This window comes from Phacochoerus africanus, chromosome 4 (assembly GCF_016906955.1).
Source record: "Phacochoerus africanus isolate WHEZ1 chromosome 4, ROS_Pafr_v1, whole genome shotgun sequence".
NCBI lineage: Eukaryota > Metazoa > Chordata > Mammalia > Artiodactyla > Suidae > Phacochoerus > Phacochoerus africanus.
The window spans coordinates 3,121,815-3,139,146 of NC_062547.1; the positions used below are offsets into that span (position 1 = coordinate 3,121,815).

The window sequence follows — 17,332 nt, forward strand, 5'->3', positions numbered from 1 at the left end:
GGACGTGCGACCTCTGATCCTCCAGAGAGGGGGGCGTCCACGCCCAGCCTGAGGCCACACGGGTACCACACCTCGGCCCGGCCTTCACTCTCCACCCCGACCCTGGCGCACGCGTGCGGGGGCGGGCCGGGGATCCACGCCCGCCTCCTCAGATCCAGGGAAGTCCGAGATACTCTCCGGAACAGAAACGCTGACATCCAAGGGGAGAAAGATATTTTTAAATGACTCACAGACATGTGCCCCAGATCTGGAGTGTCCCCAAGGCCAGTCCGTTAGTCTGACTTCACTGACGTCACCCCGCCATTCATAAACTGGTTAAAATGGTCAATTGACATGATATATATTTTACCACAATTTACACAGACATGCACGGAGACCGCTCTGTGGCAACGGGCTGCTCCTGAGAAGAGGAGTCAGCTGAAGAAGGCGAACGACTCTGGACGTGAGCATTCAGTGCAGACCTGTGAGCACAAAGGGCCCCAGAGACGCTGGGTGGAAACAATGCCGTGTGTCTTCAAACCTGATGAAGCACCTGTCCAGGCTGATACACCTGCGAGGCCGGGCAGGCCCCGGGCGCAGCTCATGGCTGGGAAGCTGTGGGGGCTGGAGGCAAGAGGGCCGTGTCCCCGCTCCGAGTCCTCCCAGCAAGTGCATCTGTGCCGCCCGCCCCCGTGAGTGGCGGAGCTTCCTCCCCGACAGGCAGCGTGAACTCTATCCAACACCCTGATCCATTCACACGGCCTCTGGTCAGCAGCTCCGGGGGACTGTCAGATGCACACATCCACCCAACTGCTGAGCTCTGGGGGCAGCAAAAGCCTTCCTTTGCAGGTGAAAGAGAGCCTGACTCGGACCAGTGCAGGCTGAGAGACAGGGACCGCCGTGAGGGTCAGGCAGAGGCAGGGCTGGCCCCAGGCCCGCCTGCGCTTGGGCCTCGGACTCCGGTTTGGCCACGGTGTCCCTCGTACTGCAACCGGGGTCACGTTTGTGAAGAACACGCCAATGCACTAGATTTTGGCTGTGTCCAGTCCAAAGCTGATCATTCTATGTCCTTTTCATTTACTGGATTTCAAACTGGTTCTGGCCAGGCCCTCCGGCTCTCGTTGCATTCTTGTCTGGTTTTGTTTTATAATTTCTGGCTGCTCTTCATGAATGTTTAAGCATCTCAAACACAGTTATGGCGACAGCTCTGCCAGGAACTTCCGGCAGCGTGGCGGCACCGCTCCGAGGTGCTGGCTCTGGGAAGTCGCCTCGGTGCTGCGGGAGCCGGGAGGCAGCTCGCTCCGAGGAGGCGGCAGTGACGCTGTCAGTGCCGACCCTCTGTCCAGCATCCGGCGGGTGCCCCTCTGAGCCACCCAAGCCCCAGGCCAGAACGACGCGTCCATGGCGACTTGGGCCCCGCGGCTGGGTCCCACTGCGGACCCTGCAGAGAACCGGGCCTTATGCGGGCTCTGCTTTCTACCCCCTGCGCCCACAACCTCCTGCACAGGGGCCTTCGGTGGGGAAGCCTCATCTAACCCCAGCTCAAGGGTGGGTCTGAGTGCAGGTCTGACCCCACGGCCGACTGTAGCTCCGTCTCCGAGTGCCGCCGCCGCAGGAATGCGGCCAGCTCCCGTTGGCCACGCTCGCTGCCCGTTTCTCCGCCACAGGGTGTTCCTCTCTCGGGGACCGGCTCTGTTTTGTGGTTTATTTGCTCCTCTGTTTAAAGTTACCTTTTCCCTGCTGGGCTCTCGCTGTCACCCTAACTGGAAGTCACCGTTCCGCCAGAAGTGGTTGGTCGCACACCCGGCCTCGCGGACCAGAGAGGACGCCGGGCCCCTCCTCAGGTGTCCCTAGAGAACAGGCAGGCGAGCCGGCACCGACCCTGGGGTGGCCCGCGCTCCGGGGGAGTGGCGCTGGCTACTGGCCAAGTGGAGTGGAAATCGGCAGTGACCGGAGGCGGGCGGTTGGTGCAAAGGTTTGCTGACAGGACGGCACCTGCAGTGGGTGCAAGGAGGAGCGGGCATCCAGCTGGCGGCCTCTCCCGCCAGCACAGGCGCCGGATGGAGGAACAGGGTGTCCGCAAGAAGGGGTTGGGGCGGCTGCGAGTGGGCGGAGGCTAGGCTCTGAAGGCCCTGCAAACCCCGTAAGGAGGCTGGGCTGCATCTGGGAGGCTCTGGGACCTGTGTGTCTGCAGACAGGGAGCGGGCAAATCTGCTCTCAGTCTCAGGCAGTGCCCGGCACAACGGATGTGCTCAAAATGCGTCTGCCAGCCAGCAGGAGCCCCGGGAGCAGCGCAGAGGCTGGGCTGGAGGAGGCGAGGAGGAGTGAGAAACCAGCAAGAACCTCCGAGGGACGTGAGGGTCTGAACTGAGACCAAGATCGGAGACGGAGCGCACCAAAGACGAGACACAAGTGTCCCAGGCGCACCTGCTGTGCCTGTCACCAGTTTTCTAAGGATCCTCTGGAGGCTGTTCCCACAAGAGCCTGAGAAGGTGAGGCAGAAGTGGGGAGACCAGCCAGGCACAGTGACACCGTGGGCAAGACAAGGAGGTGGGCCCTAGACATGTCTAAGAGCAGAGCCCGCAGGATGTGCTGACAGGTCCGACAGACCCGAGAGGACGGCCGAGGATGGCGCCATGGATTTCTGCAGGACAGTCACCACTTCTGAGACGGGGATGCCTATGGGCGCTCTAAGAGCCCCGTTCCAGACAAGCTTCATTTGAGACGTTCTAAGGTATTTGGGTGGCAGGCTCAGGTACAGAGCTGCGGTACCCAGTCTGGAGTCCTCGGGGAGGCCGGCCGAGGTGGCTATCAGCCTCCATCCACGCACAGCAACAGGCCCCAAGTGTGGGAAACGAGAGGGGAGGCTCAAGCCCTATGATAAGCTGACGCCACGCGGGCGGCTGGGAAATGAGAGGCTCCAGCAAGGGAGGCTGGGGGAGGCTGGGGGTGGGGGGGTGCGTCGAGGGCTCCCAGGAGGAACGACCAACAGTGTCAATGGCTGCTGGCAGGGGTGGACATGGTGACCTGCCCGCAGCAGTCTGGGAGCCCTGGCAGGGCCGAAAGCCCGGCTGGACAGGGCTCTGCAGGACGGGGCAGGGGGGAGGACAGCAGTGAGTGCACAGGGTCTCCGGAGGAGCTTTGCAGTCAAGGGTAGAAGAGAAACAGGGCAGCGGTTCAAGATGTGGGTGGTCCTGCTGCAGGTGAGACAGATGCTCTCAGGCTGACGCTGACAGCAGAAGTGCTGGCAGAGGACCCACCCCGTGTGCAGAGGGCACCTTTCCTGGCGGCATAGTCCACCCCCAGAGAAAAGAAAGCCCGACGAATACACGGGCTCGGGGCCAGACAAACAGGTGTGGCAGGGCTTTATGCGAGTCCTCTTCTAATGTCTTCCAACATCCCTGAGAAAACAGGCGCCTTTGCGTAGAGTTGAAGGGAGGGCAGGAGGAAAAGGAAGGAAGCAGCCATCTGGCAAGGGGGGGATGCCAGCAACACAACTGGGGGGCCTTCGGTGATGCATATGGACGGAGAGTGCAGTTGCCCGGAGCAGGTTTCTGCTCGGTCAGCAGATGAAGTGAGAAGGGGGGAGGGTGCTGAAGGGCTCCTGAGGTTGTGATGATAACAGACCACGGGACCCCAGAGGGTGAGGGACCCCGAGGTGGTACGGTCGCAGGCTGAAAGCCCCAGGAGGCCTGGACATCAATGTTCTGTTTTCTTACTACCTACTACGAGCAAAGGTCACTGCCTTTAAATGAAACACCTAGTCCAAGTGCAGCAGGTGGACACTGGAAGTCTGTGGCGGGGGCGGGAGCCGCGAGGAACGGGTGGCAGCTCAGGCTCACCGACCTCGGAAACAGAAAGGACCACCAGCAACCCCACTGCCACTCACACACGAGCCTTTTCCACGTGCTCAGCACCTCACTTTTCCTTTACCACTGAATTTCATCACCACAAGCAACCCTCTGTCTTCCTCACACAAAGTCCCCGTAAGTTCTTCCTAAGAGCTCCGAACTGTCTTCACTCACCAATTAAGAGAATATTTAATTCCCATCATTCTGGCTAATTATAAGTGTTAAAATAAATGCAACAGTCAAAACCATTCTGATACAGTGCTTTAGGGAGAAAACAAATTTTTAGAACCTCCCAACTATTTTTACTCCTTAAAAACCTTTCTCTTTGCTCAAAAGAATTCAACTGAAAATGTATCAAAGCAAATTTAAACTTAGGAGTTTAGATAAACATTAGACAGGAAATTCCAAAGTTTAAGATTCCAAAAGTATGGTCTTATGTGCACTGTGTTTGTATCATCATTGCAGAAAAGAATAGCACAGCCTGAACAAACCCCAAATATGCGCAATAAAGGATCTACTCTAGGACCATGACAGGAATCTGCCAGCACCTACGATTTTTTCTCTTTAGAAAAAAAAAGTTTTAAAAAATGCTGTAAACCAAATATACTACTAGTTTAAAGTGATATTCTATTTACTCTAATTAGAGTTTAAAGTATTTTGCGACTGAATAGATACAACAATCATTGAAATCTTTTTCTTTCTTTTTTTTTTGGCTGCACCATTTTGTCAGATCCTAAACCCATGCGCTGGGCCAGGGATCAAACCACAACCACCAGAGAGACAACGCTGGACCCGTAACCCCCCGTGCCACAGTGGGAACTCCTAAACCAGGTATTGCTGATCCAAGTCCACAATCGAGCCAATGTTACATGAAGTCCTATGGGCCAGATGCCATTTGGATCCCAAAGCGACGGTGGCGCTCTCTCCCCAGCCAGCGCAGGAGGCCGAGGGGGAAGCAGCAGGGTCTGGCCGCCCCGCCCTCACTTGGTCTCCTGCCCTGCCTGCTCCTGCCCTCGTCCCGGGCCCTTACCTGACCATCCTGTGTTACAGGTCTAGTTACTTTTCATTATTCTCAGGAACCTTCTGCAGAAACAAGAAGGACGCTTCACTGGCGGGAAAAAGTTTTCGTCCTCTCAAAGTAGGGACATGGAGCATAATAAAGAATAGAAGTGGGGCCTAATTTTTAGCAAAACCAAGACGAACACCCGAGAAGCTGACTTACAGAACTGGTCTGATTATCTTCTGGCAGTGGAATCTATTTGCCTCAGTCTTCTATTTGAATAGAGAGAAAATTGGAAGTTTATATATTAAAATGAATTAGCAACTCATATGTTTGAAACCCCGACGTTTTGATTAAAAGCATGCCTAGAAAGGCGATGTATACACTATCTATTGTACTGGGACCTAATGAAGGGAGAAGGACAGAGGGACACTCAGAAAGAAGAAAGGCAAACTGGACATCTTTGCATACTTTGACCTAGCAGCTCACTACTCATTTAAAGCCGTGGAGGCAAAAGCAGTGGATTTTCAATCACTATTTGTGAGCAACAAAGTTCAAGGCATAAGCAGTTTAAAAGGTGCAACATATCTGATTTCTTTTTCTTGTTTCTTTTTTTTTTTTTTCTTGTTTCTAAGAACAGATACAAAGCTTACCTTCGGTCTTAGCATTTGGCAATTAAGTAATCAAGATTATACTCTGAATCTAAAAAACTATTTCAATGTGACCTCAATTTGGTTAAAAGCAAATACAAACTTGCATCTATTTTTTTTTTTTTTTGCTTTTTTTAGAGCCGCACTGAGGAGGTTCATAGGCTAGGGTCAAATCAGAGATACAACTGCCGGCCTACACCACAGCCACAGCAACGCAGGACCCAACGCAATGAGCAAGGCCAGGGACTGAACCCGCATCCTCACGGATACTAGTCGGATTCATTTCCGCTGCGCCACAACGGGCACTCCAACCTCGTGTGTATTTTTTATTCGTACCCAAGATAAAGTATAGATGGCTGCCTATCAACCTGCTAATGCGGATCTTCCACTGTGGTAGAAAAGCAGGCTGGAAATGAGTCTTTTTCATTTATACTCCTTTTTAATTTCAATTTTAAAATACGTACATTCATTTTGTTTAAAAAAAAAAAAAAAAGACCAGTCCTCACTTCTTTTTTCCTTTCTTTCTTTCTTTTTTTTTGTCTTTTGTCTTTTTAGGGCCACACCCACGGCATATGGAGGTTCCCAGGCTAGGGGTCCAATCGGAGCTGTAGCTGCCAGCCACAGCCACAGCCCCAGCCCCAGCCTCGCCAGATCTGAGCCGCGTCTGCAACCTACACCACAGCTCATGGCAACGCTGGATCCTTAACCCATTGGACGAGGCCAGGGATTGAACCCGCAGCCTCATGGTTCCTAGTCAGATTCGTTTCTGCTGTGCCACGACGGGAACTCCCTTTTTTCCTTTCTAAACAATGTTAAAACAATAGGACATGAGGAGAATACAGACTGTCCAAGTGAACGTATCTTGTGCAGAAATCCTTTCCCCCAAAGTCACAATTTCAATCTCGAATTCCTTCTCTTCCTCTCCTGCTACAGAGCAAACAAAAATGCTCTGCAGTGCCATTAGCGTTTCAGGATTTAAACACGCATAACTTCTTATAATCAAACACGCATAGCTTCTTATAATCAAACACGCATAACTTATAATCGAACACGCATAACTTCTTATAATCAGTCAAGCTGATCTGAAGTATGAACTCACGTGTACATTTCAAGATAACCTTAAAATATGAGAGTATGAATGCATATCTCATATATTTCAGAAGCAAGCATATGTTAGTGAAATATTCACAGGCAAAAACATTCTAATTAAAATTTTAAAACTAAGCCTGGGGGTCAGGGGAGAATCAACCAATGAAATTAAAAACAAACAAATAAAGAAATAACGGCAGAAATCCTTCATTTCAACAGGAATGAGTACCTTCTGAATTCTAAAACACTGGAAAATAAGGAGTTCCCATCGTGGTGCAGCGGTTAACGAATCTGACTAGGAACCATGAGGATGCTGATTCGATCCCTGGCATCGCTCAGTGTGTTAAGGACCTGGCGTTGCCGTGAGCTGTGGTGTAGGTCACAGAGGAGGCTCGGATCCCGCGTTGCTGTGGCTGGGGTGTAGGCTGGTGGTTACAGCTCCGACTGGACCCCTGGCCTGGGAACCTCCATATGCCGTGGGGGCGGCCCTAGAAAAGACCAAAAAAAACACTAGAAAATACAAAAACACTAGAAAATAAAAGGAAAACACGATATGAAGTACATTAACAGCCAGTTTATATGTTTCAAACCTCCCAATAAAGAGGCAATGTGGGTTTTGGCACTGCTCATGCTACTGCCGTAAAAAATACTTTTCATTTTCAAATAGCTCACTTCACAGATCTATACATGTGCCAAGAGATTACTGAATCACACAGAAACTGTCAAGTATGAGACCAGAACCTGCCTGTCTGACCTCGGCAGCCTCAACCCTCCCTAGAGCAGGTAAAATCCCTGTTCCCACAGAGATCTTCGGCTGTAACAAACCTTTACAAAAACAGTAGCAGCAGCAGCAATGGAAGGGGGCTTAGGACAGAGCTGCTTTTACACAAACTTTCAAAAAATGTATTGTTTTAAAAGAGCAACAAGGCTTTATAGAAGAAAAGTCTCCCTTCCAGCGCCGTGCGCTCTTCCACACGGTAGGTAATTTTAAAGGTACAGGTTCTCGCTCATCCGGAGTTTTACACACACACACACACAAACCCACAGACACGTCCGTCGCCCCCTGCTTTTCCTCAGCTAAGGACGTAACACGCACCCATTCCTGAGGTCCTCTTGCGATTTCAAGGCTGCAGCGGCCGCGAACCACGACTATTCGCCTGCCGATGGGCGTTAACGTTTGGGTGTCACCCTTCTGCCACAGGTAACCCGGCAGAAACAACCCCGGCCACGTGCCGTCTCGCACCCGCGCCGAGCGCACCTGCGGGCGATGCGAGGCTGCGGCGGCGGAGGCACCGGGACCTCGACGCACGCGGCGCGGCCGGCGTCACGCCTCGGGCGGCTCCGCGCCAACGCGGTCCCTGCAGTCCGGCCGCCCTGGGTCTGCTAAACTTCGGTGCCGATGTTCTCCTTTGGCCCCTCCTCCGTCCTCTGCCGCCTGTCACACAAATGCCGCCGCACGTGGAGGCTGGAGGCCGGGTGCCCACCCGGGCCCCGGTGGGAGCGCAAGGCAGCAGCTCCCCGCACGCCCCGGCTCCCCGGACCCCCCGACCAGGCGCGGGGCTGGGGTTCCTCTCGCAGCGAAGGCTCAGCTCCCGCGAGGCTACCCAAGCCCTCGTTTCCTCACTCGACGATCGGGCACACGAATGACACACGATCCTCACGTCGGGGCTGCTGGCGACCGGATACCAGTGAGACGGCTGTTCCACCCGTCCTGGTACATTTTCCCGTTCCCGTGTCTTCCTACGGAACAGCTTCTGACCACCTTCTCCCAGACTCAGCCCCTCCTCGGCAGAAGCACAGACCTCTATCGGACTTGGCTCTTCTCGGGCAGACATGGCCTAACATTTACACGACAAAATATTTTACTGTAAACTAATTTTAAAACTTACTTCACATTACAATTAGAGTGTCACACTGACTTCCTCAAATCATGTGATTCAGGTAGGGTTTTATTTATTTATTTATTTTTCTTTTTAGGGACACACCTGCGGCACATGGAACTTACCAAGCCAGGGGTTGAATCAGAGCTGCGGCCGCAGGCCTACACCACATCCACACCGGATCCTTAACCCACTGAGTGAGGCCAGGGATCAAACCTGCGTCCTCACAGAGACAACGCTGAGTCCTTAATCTGCTGCATCCTGACGGGAACGCCTAGATACATTTTTAAACGAGTTGTACGATAGCACCGACTACAACTTAAAAGTTTTATTCAAAGGATCAAGTGGACTGCTCTGAGGCGCACACCTACGAAGAGACGTGCTGGGTCAGAGAGCTTTGCGATTTAATTCTCAATCTTTTGAGTGTTATAGATTAGTGTACTAAATAAATATTAGTTTCACTGCTTTAGTCATTTCTTCGTACGTTTCATAACACAGGATTTTGATGTCCGGACCAAATTAAAAAAACAAAACCAAGGTAAAGACCGCCAACCATCACAACCACCGCAACCGATGGTGAGACAGCTTCCTCGGAACAGGTTCCGTTCGCACGGCCACCTTTATAGCCCAATGCAGGGTGAGGACTCCCTCACTACCTTTTTTTTGCCCTTTTTATGGCCACACCTGCAACATAGGCTAGGGGCCAAGATGGAGCTGCAGCTGCTGGCCTAGGCCACAGCCACAGCCACACCAGATCCGAGACGCATCTGCAACCTACGCCTCAGCTTGGGGCAATGCTGGATGCTTAACCCACTGAGCAAGGCCAGGGATCAAACCCACAACCTCACGGAGACTACAGCAGGTTCTTAACCACAACAGGAACATCCACCTACTTTTTTTTTTTTTTTTTGTCTCTTTGCTTTTTCTAGGGCCGCTCCCACGGCATATGGAGATTCCCAGGCTAGGGGTCCAATTGGAGCTGTAGCCACTGGCCTATGCCAGAGCCACAGGAACGCAGGATCCGAGCCGCGTCTGCAAACTACACCACAGCTCATGGCAATGCCGGATCCCTAACCCACTGAGCAAGGGCAGAGTCCGAACCCGCAACCTCATGGTTCCTAGTCGGATTCGTTAACCACCGCGCCACGACGGGAACTCCTCGTCCGCCTACTTTTTAAACATAAATCATTAGTTGCCAAAAAAAAAAAAAAAAAAGGCATTTTATTGGTTCAAACGTCACCACAGTTTCTCCATTTAGAATCTTGGCCTTTTCTAACCTTCCCGTGGCAAAAAAGGAGAGAAGAAAATATTATGCTACTATACAACAGTTGATAAACCTACGATTATTTAGCTTAATGTCCAAACTATTCATTTTATTTAAACATTACATATATAGTACATATGTCCAAATCTAAGCCAATTAAAATGCAAGTGAAATGCAATTCCCCTACTTTCTTATTAAGATACTAAGACGACGGCCAAGTCTCTTGGCCGCTGTAACATACACTTTCAGGAATGTACATCTGACAGCCAGCTCTGCCTCGGGCTCCGTCCTACACACGCACGAAAATAAAGTGACAGATAAAACTACTCATCTAGTCGCATGCAAAGTTCCCATAGCTAATATGCTTACATCCTACCTCCAATCACGCCACATGGATTTAAAACGTCTCTGCGAGATCCTCACCTGCTGCTGTCCCCCTTGCTGCGACAAGGGCAGCTCGCCTTTTGGTGAGCCATTTGGGGGCTACAGACACCAAGCACCACCCGGGCAGCCCGCACGCTCCAGCTGCGGGCACGAGGCAGTCACCGCTTCGGCACCCACACTGCCACGCCCCGGGACCGAGGTTGGCACCAACAAAACACGGGACAAATGAGTGTTTAGAAGTGCTGTGATGGGGGGGTGCCCTGAATTTGAGGAGGAGCCTCCGTGAGGGAGCCCAGCGCGCCGACCCCCCCTCCCCTAGCGAAACGTCACACCGGCTGCCTGGCACCACTCAGGGCTGCCTGTGGTTCACAGGTTAGCAGCGCTCCTGACAAAGCTGACGGTGTGCGACAGGTTTCTCTGACTTCGCTACAATTTTAGGGTATTTTAGGCTTGTCATTCCCTCCTAGTACGACCTTAATCCTACCCCCACCCCCTAAACAAAACCTGAAAGCCCCCATCAACTCTTTTCCTTGTGTCATCAAGCCTCTGTGAATTTACTTCATGGCTCTTATTAACTCAGAACCCAGGTGTCCCAGGCCCTCTTGGGTGCCGGCAAACAATACTGCACAGACAGCTCCTACGACGGGGCCTCCCCTGCTGTCCTGAGACGGCCCGTGACGGTCCTGGCAGGTGCTCCCCAAGAGCAGCGCCCTGACACGCACCTGCCGCTGCAGCTGGCTGCGCTCCAAGCTACAGCACGGCTCTGAAGGGACCGCAGACACAGCGACGGGGACCTGGGCCGGTATTCGACGCGCGTGGGGAAACCCTGACGGAAAGCACAAGGCACAGCGCACAGGAGGCCAAGGGCGTGGCTTTGCACGCACCAGACAGAAGACAGGCATCTCGGAGTGAAGCAAGGGTCTAGGTACAAAACTGCAACAGAACGTGCTTCCCCAGGGCTTCCCCGTGTGGCTGCGTCAGGCTGCGTGACAGAAATCCAAGTCGAAGGGAAGTTCCTGTGTGGCGCAGCGGGTTGAGGACCCAGTGTTGCCGCCGCTGTGGTGCAGGCTGCAACTGCAGCCAGGGTTCAATCCCTGGCCCGGGAACTTCCACACACCACAGGCACAGCCAAAAGCAAAGAAACAAACTTAAGAATGAGCAGTCTCTGAGTATCTACAGCTACATCCACAGCACTTCTGGAAGTTCTACTGACAAGTCCAAGGAACCGAATGGCTGCAGTGCTTAGGGCCACAGAGCTAAGGCTGAAAGTAGCACGTACAAGAGAACCTGAAAAAGGCTTTCGATTCTCTGACCTGCAGTTTTCAAGAATGACACTGCCTCCTGGAAGCCCACGGAGCCGACGAGTGGAAATGACACAGATAAAGAGAGTATTGTCAGCAAAGGAAGTGTTTGTGCCTCGGCTGCCTGCAGGGCTGCCCACTGCCTGTCCAGACCCTGCCCGTCCATCACGATCCTTCCACGAGAAGCCTGGTCAGACCCCGCCCCGCCCCCGGTCCCCACTTTCCCACGAGCCGACCCTCGAGGCCTCAGGCCACCATCCCCCTCCCACCCCGCCTCCCCGCCCAACGTCCCCTTGCCAGGGACCCGTTCCCACGCCGTGTCACTGCCGCACACCCGGCTCGCCATCCTTCCCCCTCACCTGCCGCCCGGCCCCACCTTTCCCACAGGCTCTGAGTCAAGGCTCTCCCAGGCCTCCCACGCCCCTTCATGGGCAGTCCACGCGGGGGAAGGCGCGGCCCTCACTGGTAAAAGCCAGAGCCCTGGCCAAGTCAGGCAAAGTGCAAGCTTGCCAGCAGCAGGCGGTAAGAACCCCCCCCCCCCTCGACAGGAAGTGTTACCGCTGTGTGGTCCTTATCTCTCAGGGTCTGGGTACTCCCGACTTGCAAGCCAGTCTGACAAGAGCCCTCTGTTCTAAGAGTTTTACCCTCTGATTTAATAAGACAATACGTCAGCGACTCACAGGCCTAGGTACAGAGTATGACTGAAGGCACTGCGTCAGGGATGGTCTCTGTGGCTCTATTAAGCTTAGCACGTAGAAATACAAGCTTAAGAATGAAAAGTCTGGAGTTCCTGTCGTGGTGCAGCGGAAACAAATCCGACTAAGAACCACAAGGTGGCGGGTTCGATCCCTGGCCTCGCTCAGTGGGTTAAGGATTCGGTGTTGCCGTGAGCTGTGGTGTACGTCACAGATGCGGCTTGGATCCCAAGTTGCTGTGGCTCCAGCACAGGCCTGAGGCTACAGCTCCAATTAGACCCCTAGCCTGGGAACCTCCATATGCCTCGGGAGCGGCCCTAAAAAAGACAAAAAAAAAAAAAAAGAATGACAAGTCTGGGAGTTCCCACTATGGCGTAGTGGTTGAGGATCCGACATTGTCTCTGCTGCAGCTTGGATTTGATCCGTGACCCGGGAGCGTCCATGTGCTACGAATGCAGCCAAAAGAAAGAAAGAAAAAGAATGAGTAGCCTGGATCCGGCGTTGTCACAGCTGTGGTGCAGGTTCGATTCTAGCCTAAGAACTTCCGCATGTTGCAAGTGTGGCCAAAAAAAAGTACGAGTAGACCTCTTAGTAGTTTGGACAAATAATTTACTGAACAACAGCAAAAATGTCTGAGGACTATGTCAGGTGCTCAGGTAAGATGTCCACAGTAATGGCAATACCTTTTCTGTGTTCAATGCTTTGTACTTTCCAAAGTATTTTCATTTGTTTCATCACATTCATTCTCAGCCACCCACTGAGGCACACATGATGACCCATTTCACAAATGAGAACACAGGCCCAGGCAGGTTAGTGAAGCACAAAGGTCACTTGGTTAATAAGTGGCTCGGGACTCAGGACCCCAATACAGACGTTATGTTATCTTCAGGGAAGACAGTATGGAAAACACCAAAGCCAAGTCCGCACGCAGGCTGAGTTACCCCGTCCCGACCAGCTGCGCTGAGGGGGAGTTAGGGGGTCTGCAGACAGACGCCACTCTTTCACAAATGTGTGCTCTGCGCAGGCTCCTGGAGTGGATGTGATTTTTTTTTTTTTCCAGTTTAGAGCCATACCCGTGGCATACGGAGGTTCCCAGGCTGGGGTCAAATGGGAGCTGCAGCTGCCGGCCTGCACCAGAGCCACAGCAACGCAGGATCAGGGCCACGTCTTTGACCTACACCACAGCTCACGGCAACACCGGATCTTTAACCCAGTGAGAGGCTAGGGATCAAACCCATGTCCTCATGGATACTAGCTGGATTCTTAACCCGCTGAGCCACAATGGGAACTCCCTGTAGTGGATGCTGCACTTTGGTTCTCACCAAAGCCACCTACAACACCGGGACATCTGAAGTATCCCTATTTTAAAGATGACAAAGCATTCTCAGAAGGAAAATAGCTCGGCTGCGATGAGAACCTCAGTGAGGAAGCAGAGGATCTAAGACTTGAAACAGGCTGGGTGGGGGAAAGAGACTGGGTGGAAAAGAAGAAATCAGTCAGCAGTTAACAAAAAGGAAGCGACTGTTAGAGTCAACCAGTAACTCCGCCACCGTCACCGTCACCGTCACCAAGTGGAAGGAAAGGGGCGGCCACACCCCCTGGGATCTCTTTTGGAGATTTCTTCTGCCCCCTCAGGATGACCTTGACATACACCTGATCCTACTACTTCATCTGTGTTTTTCTTTTTTTGCTTTTTAGGGCCGCACCGGCGGCACAGGGAGGTTCCCAGGCTAGGGGTCGAATAGGAGCTACAGCTGCCGGCCTGCACCGCAGCCACAGTAACAGCAGATCCAAGCCGCGTCTGCGACCTACACCACAGCCACAGCAATGCCAGATCCTCAACCCACTGAGCGAGGCCAGGGATCAAACCTGCATCTGTATCCTCATGGATCCTAGTAGGATTCATTTCTGCCGTGCCACAACGGGAACTCCCACCTGGGTTTTTCTTTAAGCCGTTGGCACTTTTAAAACTGGAGGAAAGATAAAAGGAATAAAAAGTAAAACCAGCGCCAGGCATCAGACCTCTTCTCCTGAGACGGGACAGACCCTGAATCCCCGCAGGAAGGGGAGGTGGTGAGAGCACACCTCATGGGTCGACCTTGGCCTTGAGAGACAGGTGGGGTTTGGATGAGAAGGGGTGGGAAAGGCATTTCAGGAGAAGGCCAAGCCCTAAGGGAAGGGAGCAGAGTGGGCAGACGGATTTGGCTGGAGCGAAGGGGTATTTATAGAGGAAAAGTGTGGGAAAGCTGAAGAGAGCCAGAAAAGGAGCTGTGAAAGCCAGGCAGGACCCGAGCGAGGACACCAGAACACCAAAGAAAATAACCACGGGACAGGAGAGACAGCGAGGACGGCGAGGAGCCGGACGGAGGAGCGTGAGGGAGGAAGGACAGGTGATGCGGGGCCAGCCTGGGGGGCCGTGGGGGCTGGGGGCAAGCAGCCGAGCACGGCGGGGGCACAGCACAACCCTGGACACGAGACGCAGCAGGACGTCCCCTGGCTGCATCGACAGCACAGGACAAAGCTCGGGGCTGAGGGCACGGACCTGGCAGTCACCTTCAAGAAGGGACAGCTGAGCCCACGGAAGCCAGCAAGTCTCCGTGAGGACCACAGAAAGGGGGCAAAAGGCCAGGATGTGAATACGTCTCCTCGTCGCCAGCACGATGCTTCGTCCCAATGCAAGTACCCGCATCCCTCTCCCTTGGGACGGCCGGGGCTTCCTCTGCCTCGATTCTTCTTCCCACAGAGGCTCTCCCCGTGTGAGGAAGACAGACCCCAACCCTGCCAGAGAGCGCAGGAAATGCAGAGGGAGGCGCGGGCCCCCTCCGGCTACCGACAGTTGTCGGCTGCCTGAAGTGAGGATTCTGCGTGTCAGTGGGTCTCGGGGGGTCTCACTGTAAACCTCCCAATGAGCGGTAGGGCTCCAGGCACAGGAAAACACGCGTTCCAAGCAGACGCCGAGGAGTCCAGCTCCCCGAGGCAGGCGTGCAATGAGAGCGCCTGAGCGGCAGGGTGATGCGCTGGCCTGGAAGTGGCTTCATCCAACGGCTCCTGTGTTAACACTTTCAGGCACACCAGAAAACGCCTCACTGCTGGGCAGCACCCGGCCCTTTTAATAACAGTCATTAATAGCTGTTATCAACACAGCCGGGAAGCAAAAAGCAAAGTGCCAAACCTCCAGGTCTGCACAAAGCACACAGAAGCATCGGCAGGAATGCGCTTTTGAGCAATCTCTTAATTCATTGTTCAGCTTTTTGAGACCAACTATTTCCACGGCTTGCACAGAAAACAGCCCTGGAATGTACATTCTTCCCAACTCAAACCCTTTGTTCTAACCGCCCACCGCTTCTCCCGCACGGCCTTCCCACCGCCCAGGTGGTTCAGGCCCCACACCCCAAAAAGGCATCGCTTCTGGTCTGTGAAACATTCTCCCTGAAATGGAGGGTGACCGTCAGGAACAGGAACACACACGACAAAAGGCAGTGACGAGACCGGAGCGCTGGCGGGGAGAAAATCCCAACACCTGACTTCAGTCTTTATTTACTGTCTTATTTCCTCTCTCAAGCGGGAGTTGGGCAGAGGAGAGCTGAACGTGGCACCTGTCCCCGAGAATCGCAGCCAGGAAGTGGCCTCACCATCTGCCACCTGAGCAACCACCACACTGCTTTCTTCAACTGTCCACGTTTTGGCCACCCCGCCTCGGAGCCCCCTTCCTATGGCTGGGGATGGTGTGCCCATGAGGAAGAGCACGTGACCCAGAGGAGGCGCTGGAAGCACCAGCCCCCTTGCCTGCCTCCTGCCACTGCCACAGCTTTTTTTCTTATTTACTGCAGGAGTGATGTGTCTAGAGTTATCTTAAAAATACTGTTGCAGAAGTCCCTGCTGTGATGCAACAGGGTCAATGGCGTCTTGGGAGCACTAGGACGCAGGTTCAGTCCCTGGCCTGGCACAGTGGGTTGGGGATCTGGCGTTGTGGATCTGATCCCTGGTCTGGAACCCCTTATGCCCTGGGGAGGCCAAAAAAACAAAAACAAAAATGAAACACTGTTGCAATCACAGGTTAGTGAATTTCGATTGCGCCACAAGCCAAGAGCTGGCTGACAGAAGGCAGGTGGGGACACAGGCGCTCTGAGGCCTGACAGCCAGACCACACTGAACCCCCTCGTTAGGCACTGGGGAGAAGGAAGAAAACAAGAGAAATGCTAAACATCCTGGATCAATCGAGTGAAAAAGCCGAAAGAACAGTCAGAGATAGAATTAGACGTCTAAGAAGAGGTGGCTTTTGAAAGATTCTGGACATCGGAGAAAGCAGATGAAGGCGGTGAGAAGGCATCCACTGGACCCATGACGCCCCGCTGTGCGCCAGGCGCCGGGCTGAGCACCGGGCACTGCCCCACGTCCCCCTGCAGGCGCCGGCACACATGTGGCTGCCCTGATGCTCAAAGGCAGAGCCACCTGGACACGGAGATCCTCACACTGGCACCCAGGACCACCCCTCGCCTGCGCGCCTCGGGCACCCTGCCTGCCCCATGCTTTCCCGCCAGGAGGAAGAGGCCTGGAGCCAGACTGCCTGGGTGCAAACAATGACTACCATTCATGCTCCACTGGACTCCGAGGAGCTCCCAAACCTCCCCAGGCCTCCATTTCTTCCTCCATAAAATGGGTACAGAGTAGCGCCCTGCTCTCTAGCACTGTTTAAAGTAGCCTCCACAGCATCTTCACGAGGCCTCAGTGAGAGAATTCACACAAAGAGCCTGAGAGGAAGTAAACGTTGGCTCTTATCTCATCTAATCCCCTAGACATCTGTCTACACAGCCCCTGGACAGGGCCTCACACAAGGAGACATGCACTAAGTATTTGCTGAGTAAAAGCCAAGAGTTACCGTCCCGACTGATGAGAGCGCTCAAGGCCCCTCTCTGCGAGACCACTGACAAAGGGAACAGAGGCAGGCTGGCCCCCGAGTCCCGCCCTGGGACAGAGACAGGCCCAAGCGGGAGAGGGGTGCACACCCATGGGCCCGCTTCCCAGCTCGCCGTTGGGTCACTCTGTCTGCCGGAGGCCAGAGACACGCTCACGGTTTGTGGGTGACATGCCTTCCGACAGCACGGGACGGAACACCAGCTTGCGGACAGCCCCTGTTCCGTGAGCGCCCTGGGCGGAGGCAGCAGAGCTGAGCCACAAGACAGCAAGGGAAAATTCTACACAGACTCACTTCAGCTGGATTCCACACTCAGTCACCACT

The 17,332-nt window shown here is 53.8% G+C and overlaps 1 protein-coding gene across 5 annotated transcripts in view; it reads right to left on the reverse strand.

Annotated features, from left to right (window-relative positions):
- PPFIA1 (PTPRF interacting protein alpha 1) overlaps nt 1–17,332 on the reverse strand; it is an 88,606-nt gene that overhangs the window by 53,107 nt on the left and 18,167 nt on the right. The window lies entirely within an intron of this gene.